Consider the following 10,253-nt stretch of genomic DNA (forward strand, 5'->3'; position numbering starts at 1 on the left):
GGTACACGCCCACTGAGGTCTTCCTCAGTGGCGTCCTCCTCCTCTCTTTCCTCTCCACATTCGGCCATGGTTATGGCTTTGCACTCTCCTTTTGGATTTTCTTCTGTATTACTTGGGAGAGTACTAGGAGGGAGTTCAGTAACTTTCTTGCTCAGCTGACCCACTTGTCCTTCCAAATTTCTGATGGAGGACCTTGTTTCATTCATGAAACTTTGAGTGGTCTTTATTAGATCAGAGACCATTGTTGCTAAGTCAGAATTATTCTGCTTAGAACTCTCTGTCTGTTGCTGAGAAGATGATGGAAAAGGCTTGCTATTGCTAAACCTGTTTCTTCCACCATTATTGTTATTGAAACCTTGTTGAGGTCTCTCTTGATTCTTCCATGAGAGATTTGGGTGATTCCTCCATGAAGAATTATAGGTGTTTCCATAGGGTTCTCCTAGGTAATTCACCTCTTCCATGGAAGGGTTCTCAGGATCATAAGCTTCTTCCTCAGATGAAGCATCCTTAGTACTGTTTGGTGCATTTTGCATTCCAGACAGACTTTGAGAAATCAAATTGACTTGTTGAGTCAATATCTTGTTCTGAGCCAATATGGCATTCAGAGTGTCAATCTCAAGAACTCCTTTCTTCTGACTAGTCCCATTGTTCACAGGATTCCTTTCAGAAGTGTACATGAATTGGTTATTTGCAACCATTTCAATCAATTCTTGAGCTTCTGCAGGCGTCTTCTTCAGATGAAGAGATCCTCCAGCAGAGCTATCCAAGGACATCTTAGATAGTTCAGAGAGACCATCATAGAAAATACCTATGATGTTCCATTCAGAAAGCATGTCTGAAGGACATCTTCTGATTAATTGTTTGTATCTTTCCCAAGCTTCATAGAGGGATTCTCCATCCTTCTGTCTGAAGGTTTGGACTTCCACTCTAAGCTTACTCCATCTTTGTGGTGGAAAGAACTTTGCCAAGAAGGCATTGACTAGCTTTTCCCAAGAGTCCAGGCTTTCTTTAGGTTGAGAATCTAACCATATTCTAGCTCTGTCTCTTACAGCAAAAGGGAATAGCATCAGTCTATAGACCTCAGGGTTAACCCCATTAGTCTTGACTGTGTCACAGATTTGCAAGAATTCAGCTAAAAACTGATGAGGATCTTCCATTGGAAGTCCATGGAACTTGCAATTCTGTTGCATTAGAGAAACTAATTGAGGCTTAAGCTCAAAGTTGTTTGCTCCAATGGCAGGGATAGAGATGCTTCTCCCATAGAAGTCGGGAGTAGGTGCAGTAAAGTCACCCAGCACCTTCCTTGCATTGTTGGCATTGTTGTTGTTTTCGGCTGCCATGGGTTCTTCTTCTTTGAAGAATTCGGTCAGGTCCTCTAAAGAGAGTTGTGCTTGGCTTCTCTTAGCTTTCTCTTCAAGGTCCTTTCGGGTTCAGGATCAGCTTCAACAAGAATGCCTTTGTCTCTGCTCCTGCTCATATGAAAGAGAAGAGAAAAAGAAAATGTGGAATCCTCTATGTCACAGTATAGAGATTCCTTGAAATGTCAGAGGAAAAGAGAAATAGAAAGAAGAAGGGGAAGAAGAATTCGAACTTTAATTAGATAAGGTTCGAATTGTGCATTTAGAAGGAGTGGTACTCCATAAATAGAAGGATGTGAGAAGGAGGGAAGAGGATTTTCGAAAATTCAATTAAAAGATTTTGAAAACATTTTGAAAATTTGATTGATAATTTTCGAAAATTGAAAGTGGAAGAGAAATCAAGTGATTTTTGAAAAAGATTTTGAAATTAGAAACTAAAAAGATTTGATTGAAAACTAATTTGAAAAAGATATGATAAAAAAAAAGTATGATTGAAAGGTTATTGTCTTAAAAGATGTGATTGAGAAGATATGATTTGAAAACCATTTTAAAAGATATGTTTTGAAAATTATTTTAAAAGATTTGATTTGGAAAATTAGTGACTTGCCTAACAAGAAAAGATATGATTCAAACATAAAACCTTCCTTAACAGAAAAGGCAAAAAAAAAAATGTTCAATCAAATCATTAATTGTTAGTAAGTATCTTTGAAAGGAAAGAAATTAATTTTGAAAACATTTGAGTGAAAAGATTTGATTTGAAAAAGATTTGATTTTGAAAACTTGAAAAAATTGATTTGAAAACAAAATCTTCCCCCTAGCACCATCCTGGCGTTAAACGCCCAGAATGGTATACATTCTGGCGTTTAACGCCCAAAATGCTACCTCTTTGGGCATTAAACGCCCAACCAGGTGCCCTGGCTGGCGTTTAAACGCCAGTCTGCCTTCTTCACTGGGCATTTTTGAATGCTCAGCTTTTTCTGTATAATTCCTCTGCAGTGTGTTCTGAATCTTCAATCCCTTGTATCATTGACTTGAAAAGACACAAATTAAAAATATTTTTGGATTTTTAATAATTAAAATGCAACAAGAATCAAATAACAATGCATGCAAGACACCAAACTTAGCAGTTTGTATACTACTGACACTAATGAACTGAAAATGCATATGAGACACACAAAATACTCAAGTCAATAGAATTCAAAGATCAGAGCAAGTGAATCATCAAGAACATCTTGAAGATCACTAAGACATATGAATGCATGCAGTTGACACCAAACTTAGGATGAGACACTAGACTCAAACAAGAAATATTTTTGAATTTTATGATTTTTTCATTTTTTAATTTTTTTTTGTGTTTTTCGAAAATTAAGTGGAAAAAGAAGGTATCAAAATTCTTAATGAGAATTCCAGGAATCAGTGCAATGCTAGTCTAAGACTCCGGTCCAGGAATTAGACATGGCTTCACAGCCAGCCAAGCTTCCAAAGAAAGCTTCGGTCCAAAACACTAGACATGACCAAAGGTCAGCCAAGCCTTAGCAAATCACTGCTCCAAAAGCAAGATTGATACGAAATCAACAAGCTCTTGTGGTGATAAGTTGAAACCTCGGTCCAATCAGATTAGACATGGCTTCTCAGCCAGCCAGATTTCAACAAATCATCATGAAACTCTAGAATTCATCTTCAAGAATTTCGAAAAAAAATACCTAATCTAAGCAACAAGATGAACCGTCAGTTGTCCAGCCTAGAACAATCCCGGGCAATAACACCAAAAATTTGATGTTGTTGCCGGATCTTGGCACTGATGTTACCAAAGGCTTGCTCAAAACTAGAACAATCCCCGGCAACGGCGCCAAAAACTTGGTGCGCGAAATTGTGAACTATACTTTTTCACAACTCTCATAATCCCTGGTAATGGCTCCAAAAACTTGGTGCACTCAATACCATGGCATTACACAACTTCGCACAACTAACCAGCAAGTGCACTGGGTCGTCCAAGTAATAAACCTTACGTGAGTAAGGGTCGATCCCACGGAGATTGTTAGTATTGAAGCAAGCTATGGTCATCTTGTAAATCTTAGTCAGGCAAACTCAGATATATATGGTGATGAACGAAAATAACATAAAAGATAAAGATAGTGATACTTATGTAATTCATTGGTAGGAACTTCAGATAAGCGCATGAAGATGCCTTCCCTTCCGTCTCTCTGCTTTCCTACTGTCTTCATCCAACCCTTCTTACTCCTTTCCATGGCAAGCTCGTATAGGGTCTCACTGTTGTCAGCAGCTACCTCCCATCCTCGCAGTGAAAGCTAATGCACACACTCTGTCACAGTGCTGCCAATCACCGGTGTGGTTCCCTCCCCTACCGGAATAGAATAACTCTTTTGCGTCTGTCACTAACGCCCAGTAGGTTACAGGTTTGAAGCACGTCACAGTCATTCAATCATTGAATCCTACTCAGAATACCACAGACAAGGTTAGACCTTCCAGATTCTCTTGAATGCTGCCATCAGTTCTTGCCTATACCACGAAGACTCTGATCTCACGGAATGGTTGGCTCGTTTGTCAGGCGAGCACTCGGTTGTCAGGCGATCAACCATGCATCGTGCAATCAGGAATCCAAGAGATATTCACCAAGCCTCAAATGCTTGTAGAACAAGAGTGGTTGTCAGTCACTTTGTTCATGAGTGAGAATGGTGATGGGCGTCAATCATCACCTTCATCATGTTGAAGAACAAGTGATATCTTGGATAAAGAACAAGCGGAATTTGAATGAAAGAACAATAGTAATTGCATTAATACTCGAGGTACAGCAGAGCTCCACACCTTAATCTATGGTGTGTAGAAACTCCACCGTTGAAAATACATAAGCATAAGGTCTAGGCATGGCCGAATGGCCAGCCTCCCAATGATCTAAGAACTAGAATGTCCAAAGATGATCTAGAGATCTAAAAGTGATCAAAAGATTTCTATACAATAGTAAAAGGTCCTACTTATAAGAAACTAGTAGCCTAGGGTGTACAGAAATGAGTAAATGACATAAAAATCCTCTTCCGGGCCCACTTGGTGTGTGCTTGGGCTGAGCAATGAAGCAATTTCGTGTAGAGACTCTTCTTGGAGTTAAACGCCAGCTTTGGTGCCAGTTTGGGCGTTTAACTCCCATTTGGGTGCCAGTTCCAGCGTTTAACGCTGGGATTCCTTGAGGTGACTTTGAACGCCGGTTTGGGCCATCAAATCTTGGGCAAAGTATGGACTATTATATATTGCTGGAAAGCCCAGGATGTCTACTTTCCAACGCCGTTGAGAGCGCGCCAATTGGGCTTCTGTAGCTCCAGAAAATCCGCTTCGAATGCAGGGAGGTCAGAATCCAACAGCATCTGCAGTCCTTTTTGGTCTCAGGATCAGATTTTTGCTCAGGTCCCTCAATTTCAGCCAGAAAATACCTGAAATCACAGAAAAACACACAAACTCATAGTAAAGTCCAGAAAAGTGAATTTTAATTAAAAACTAATAAAAATATACTAAAAACTAACTATATTATATCAAAAACTTACTAAAAACAATGCCAAAAAGTATACAAATTATCCGCTCATCAATAGTATAATTGGCTGTTATATGGTGTAACCAGCTCATTACCTATTGGTGTTTTTGTGAGTATGTACCTATCGAGATTAGACTTCTTATTCTCTACAAATATATAAAGGTAAAAGTCAAAACACTTCTCTAAGGTACGGAAAGGCAAACAAATCTAACATCAAGATAAAGGAGAGTGATAAACCACTATTTTATGATTTATATTGTGGTTAATTGAGTGGTTTTTATCAATCTTTCATACACTTATTCATATGATTTGTATGTTTTACATTTTCCTTCCTGATTCTGTGCTATGATTGAAAATATGCTTCTTTGGTCTTAATTTTGCTATGTTTAATCCTCTCTTATTACCATTCGATGCCTGATATGTGTGTTAAGTAATTTCAGAGTTTATAGGATAGGGATGATTTAGAGGATGGAAAGGAAGCATGTAAAAGTGGAAGGAATACAAGAACTTGAAGAAATTGTTAAGCTGTCCAGCCTGACCTCTTCGCACTCAAACGATCATAACTTGAGCTACAGAGATCCAAGTGACGCGGTTCCAGTTGTGTTGGAAAGCTAACATCCGGTATATAATTTGCCATAGCTTCCCCGAAGTTAGGCAACGCGGACGCGTGGATGATGCGCACACGTTGCATCTGCGAATTTCAATCCACGCAAACGCGTGGACGATGCCTCCGCGTCACTTTGCCGCGACCTGTACGAACCAGCAGCGATTTTGGGCTGTTTTTGACCCAATTCTTGGTCCAGAAAACACAGATTAGAGGTTATAAAGTGGGGGAATGCATCCATACTTCAGAGAACATACATTCATTCATAAGTCACACTTTTCATAATTTAGATGTAGTTTTTAGAGAGAGAAGTTCTCTCCTTTCTCTTAGGATTTAGGATTAGGATTCCTCTTAAAGAAATTAGGATTTCTTCCTCTCAATTTTCAGGTTCAATATTCCTTTTACTTATTTTCTCAATTTGGTTTATGAACTCTTTATGTTTGGATTGATTTTCTTAATTAATACACATTGAGGTATTTCAGACTTATGATTGCTTTCTTTTATTTGTTATATAAATAATTTGAATTTTTCCCTTTTGGCTTTGGTTGAGTAATTGGTGACACTTGAGTTATCAAACTCAGCAGTTGATTAATATTTGAAGTTTGCTGGTTGATTTGGATCCCTCTAAAGCTAGTCTTTCCATAGGAGTTGACTATGACTTGATGAATCAAATTAATTGGTCCATGATGAGCGGATAATTTATACGCTTTTTGGCATTATTTTTAGTATGTTTTTAGTATATTTTAGTTAGTTTTTATTATATTTTTATTAGTTTTTATTTGAAATTCACTTTTCTGGACTTTACTATGAGTTTGTGTGTTTTTCTGTGATTTCAGGTATTTTCTGGCTGAAATTGAGGGACCTAAGCAAAAATCTGATTCAGAGGCTGAAAAAGGACTGCAGATGCTATTGGATTCTGACCTCCCTGCATTCGAAGTGGATTTTTTGGAGCTACAGAAGCCCAAATTGGCGCGCTCTCAATTGCGTTGGAAAGTAGACATCCTGGGCTTTCCAGCAATATATAATAGTCCATACTTTGCCCGAGATTTGATGGCTCAAACCGGCGTTCCAAATCAGCTCAAGAATTCCCGGCGTTTAACGCCGGAACTGGCATAGAAGTGGGAGTTAAACGCCCAAACTGGCACAAAAGCTGGCGTTTAACTCCAAGAAGAGTCTCTACACATGGAAGCTTCAATGCTCAGCCCAAGCACACACCAAGTGGGCCCGAAAGTGGATTTTTATGTCATTTACTCATTTCTGTAAACCCTAATCTACTAGTTCTCTATAAATAGGACCTTTTGCTATTGTATTTTCATCTTGGTTCTTCTGGTTTCCTCTCTGGGGCCGAAGCCAATGATCACCATTATCACTTATGTATTTTCAACGGTGGAGTTTCTACACACCATAGATTAAGGTGTGGAGCTCTGCTATACCTCGAGTATCAATGCAATTACTACTATTTTCCATTCAATTCATCTTATTCTTGTTCTAAGATATTCATTTGCACCCAAGAACATGATGAATGTGATGATTATGTGACGCTCATCATCATTCTCACTTATGAACGCGTGCCTGACAACCACTTCCGTTCTACATGCAAACAAGGCTTGAATGTTTATCTCTTGGATTCCTTAATCAGAATCTTCGTGGTATAAGCTAGAATTGATGGCGGCATTCTTGAGAATCTGGAAAGTCTAAACCTTGTCTGTGGTATTCCGAGTAGGATTCAAGGATTGAATGACTGTGATGAGCTTCAAACTCGTGATTGTGGGGCGTTAGTGACAGACGCAAAAGAATCACTGGATTCTATTCCGACATGATCGAGAACCGACAGATGAATAGCCGTGCTGTGACAGAGCGCGTTGAACATTTTCACTGAGAGGACGGGACTGTAGCCATTGACAACGGTGATGCCCAACATACAGCTTGCCATGGAAAGGAGTAAGAAGGATTGGATGAAGACAGTAGGAAAGCAGAGAGTCGGAAGGGACAAAGCATCTCCATACGCTTATCTGAAATTCTCACCATTTGAATTACATAAGTATCTCTATCTTTATTTTATGTTTTATTCATCTTTTAATTATCAATCCTCCATAACCATTTGAATCCGCCTGACTGAGATTTACAAGATGACCATAGCTTGCTTCATACCAACAATCTCCGTGGGATTGACCCTTACTCGCGTAAGGTTTATTACTTGGACGACCCAGTGCACTTGCTGGTTAGTTGTGCGAAGTTGTGATAAAGAGTTGAGATTGCAATTGAGCGTACCATGTTGATGGCACCATTGATGATCACAATTTCGTGCACCAAGTTTTTGGCGCCGTTGCCGGGGATTGTTCGAGTTTGGACAACTGACGGTTCATCTTGTTGCTTAGATTAGGTATCTTTTCTTCAGAATTTTTAAGAATGAATTCTAGAGTTTCAAGGTGATGTTCTTATCATCACAAAAGCTGATTGATTCTCATCAATTTAGCTATTGAATGTAATGTCCTGCTGAAGCTTGGCCAGACATGTCTAATCCTTTTTAGACTGAAGCTTTAGACTAACATTGCATGATTCCTGGAATTCTTATTAAAAGTTTTGATCCTCTTTATTTTCTTTTCCATATAAGTTTCGAAAAATCCAAAAAAAAAATTATAAAATCTTAAAATCAAAAAATATTTTTATGTTTCTTGTTTGAGTCTAGTGTCTAATTTTAAGTTTGGTGTCAATTGCATGTCTTTATTCTTCTAATTTTCGAAAATTACATGCATTATGTTCTTCATTGATCTTCAAGTTGTTCTTGATGATTTCCTTGCTCTGATCTTTAAATTCTCTTGTCTTGAGTGTTTTGTTGTTTCTCATATGCATTCTCAATTTGTTAGTGTCAATAGTATACAAACTTCTAAGTTCGGTGTCTTGCATGTATTGTTTATTTGATCTTAGTTTCATTTTGATTATTCATCATCGTTAAAAATTCAAATTTTTTTTAATTTGTGTCTTTTCAAGTCAATAATACAGAGAATTGAAGATTCAAAACATACAGTAGAGGAATTACACAGAAAAAGCTGGGCGTTCAAAACGCCCAGTGAAGAAGGAAAACTGGCGTTTAAACGCCAGCCAGGGTACCTGGCTGGGCGTTTAACGCCCAAAAAGGTAGAGTTTTGGGCGTTAAACGCCAGAATGGATACCATTCTGGGCGTTTAACGCCAGGATGGCACAAGAGGGAAGATTTTGTTTTTAATTCAAATTTTTTTCAAGTTTTCATAATTTTTCAAAATCAAATCTTTTTCAAATCATATCTTTTCAATCATATATTTTCAAAATCAATTTCTTTCCATTTTCAAAAATACTTGCTAACAATTAATGATTTGATTCAAACATTTCAAGTATGTTGCCTTTTCTGTTGAGAAAGGTTTAATGTCTGAATCATATCTTTTAAATTTCTTGTTAGCCAAGTCACTAATTTTAAAAATCAAATCTTTTTAAATTGTTTTTCAATCATATCTTTTCAAGTCATATCTTTTTAAAACCATAACTTTTCAATCATATCTTTTTGATTTCTACTTTCAAAAATCTTTTTCAAAAATCACTTTATATCTTTTCCAACTTTAATTTTCGAAAATCATTCATCAAATTTTCAAAATTTCTTTTAAAATCTTTTTAATTTATTTTCGAAAATTCTTCCCCTCTTCTCACATCCCTCTATTTAAGGACTAACACTCCTCTATTATCAACAATTCGAATTCTATCTCTCTTGATAAGTTCGAATTCTTCTCTTTCTACCTCCTCCTTCTATTCTTCTTTTCCTCTGACATCTCAAGGAATCTCTATACTTTGACATAGAGGATTCTATATTTTCTTGTTCTCTTCTCTTTCATATGAGCAGGAACAAAGACAAAAGCATTCTTGTTGAGGCTGACCCTGAACCTGAAAGGACCTTGAAGCGAAAGCTAAGAAAAGCTAAAGCACTACTTTCTGTGGAGGACCTAACAGAAATCTTCAAACAAGAAGAAGACATGGCAGCCGAAAACAACAACAATGCCAACAATGCAAGGAAGGTGCTGGGTGACTTTACTGCACCTACTCCCGACTTCTATGGGAGAAGCATCTCTATCCCTGCCATTGGAGCAAACAACTTTGAGCTTAAGCCTCAATTAGTTTCTCTAATGCAACAGAATTGCAAGTTCCATGGACTTCCATTGGAAGATCCTCATCAGTTTTTAGCTGAATTCTTGCAAATCTGTGACACTGTCAAGACCAATGGAGTTGACCCTGAGGTCTACAGACTTATGCTATTCCCTTTTGCTGTAAGAGACAGAGCTAGGATATGGTTGGACTCACAACCAAAAGAAAGCCTAAACTCTTGGGAAAATCTAGTCAATGCCTTCTTGGCAAAGTTCTTTCCACCTCAAAAATTGAGTAAGCTTAGAGTGGAAGTCCAAACCTTCAGACAGAAGGAAGGTGAATCCCTCTATGAAGCTTGGGAAAGATACAAAAAATTGATCAAAAAGTGTCCTTCTGACATGCTTTCTGAATGGAGTATCATAGGTATCTTCTATGATGGTCTGTCTGAACTGTCCAAGATGTCATTGGACAGCTCTGTTGGAGGATCTCTTCATCTGAAGAAGACGCCTGCAGAAGCTCAAGAACTCATTGAAATGGTTGCAAATAACCAATTCATGTACACTTCTGAAAGGAATCCTGTGAACAATGGGACGAATCAAAAGAAAGGAGTTCTTGAGATTGATACCCTAAATGCCATATT

The 10,253-nt window shown here is 37.9% G+C and overlaps 2 non-coding genes across 2 annotated transcripts; one reads left to right on the forward strand and one right to left on the reverse strand.

Moving 5' to 3' along the window:
* The first annotated feature begins 827 nt into the window (after positions 1–827).
* On the forward strand, positions 828–935 carry LOC130952981 (small nucleolar RNA R71). The gene has a single exon (XR_009075155.1). It is a non-coding gene; the product is annotated as a small nucleolar RNA R71 (small nucleolar RNA).
* Positions 936–9,909: 8,974 nt separating this feature from the next.
* Positions 9,910–10,017, reverse strand: LOC130953637 (small nucleolar RNA R71). The gene has a single exon (XR_009075800.1). It is a non-coding gene; the product is annotated as a small nucleolar RNA R71 (small nucleolar RNA).
* Positions 10,018–10,253: the final 236 nt, after the last annotated feature.

This window comes from Arachis stenosperma, chromosome 9, assembly GCF_014773155.1.
Source record: "Arachis stenosperma cultivar V10309 chromosome 9, arast.V10309.gnm1.PFL2, whole genome shotgun sequence".
In the NCBI taxonomy this organism is placed as follows: domain Eukaryota; kingdom Viridiplantae; phylum Streptophyta; class Magnoliopsida; order Fabales; family Fabaceae; genus Arachis; species Arachis stenosperma.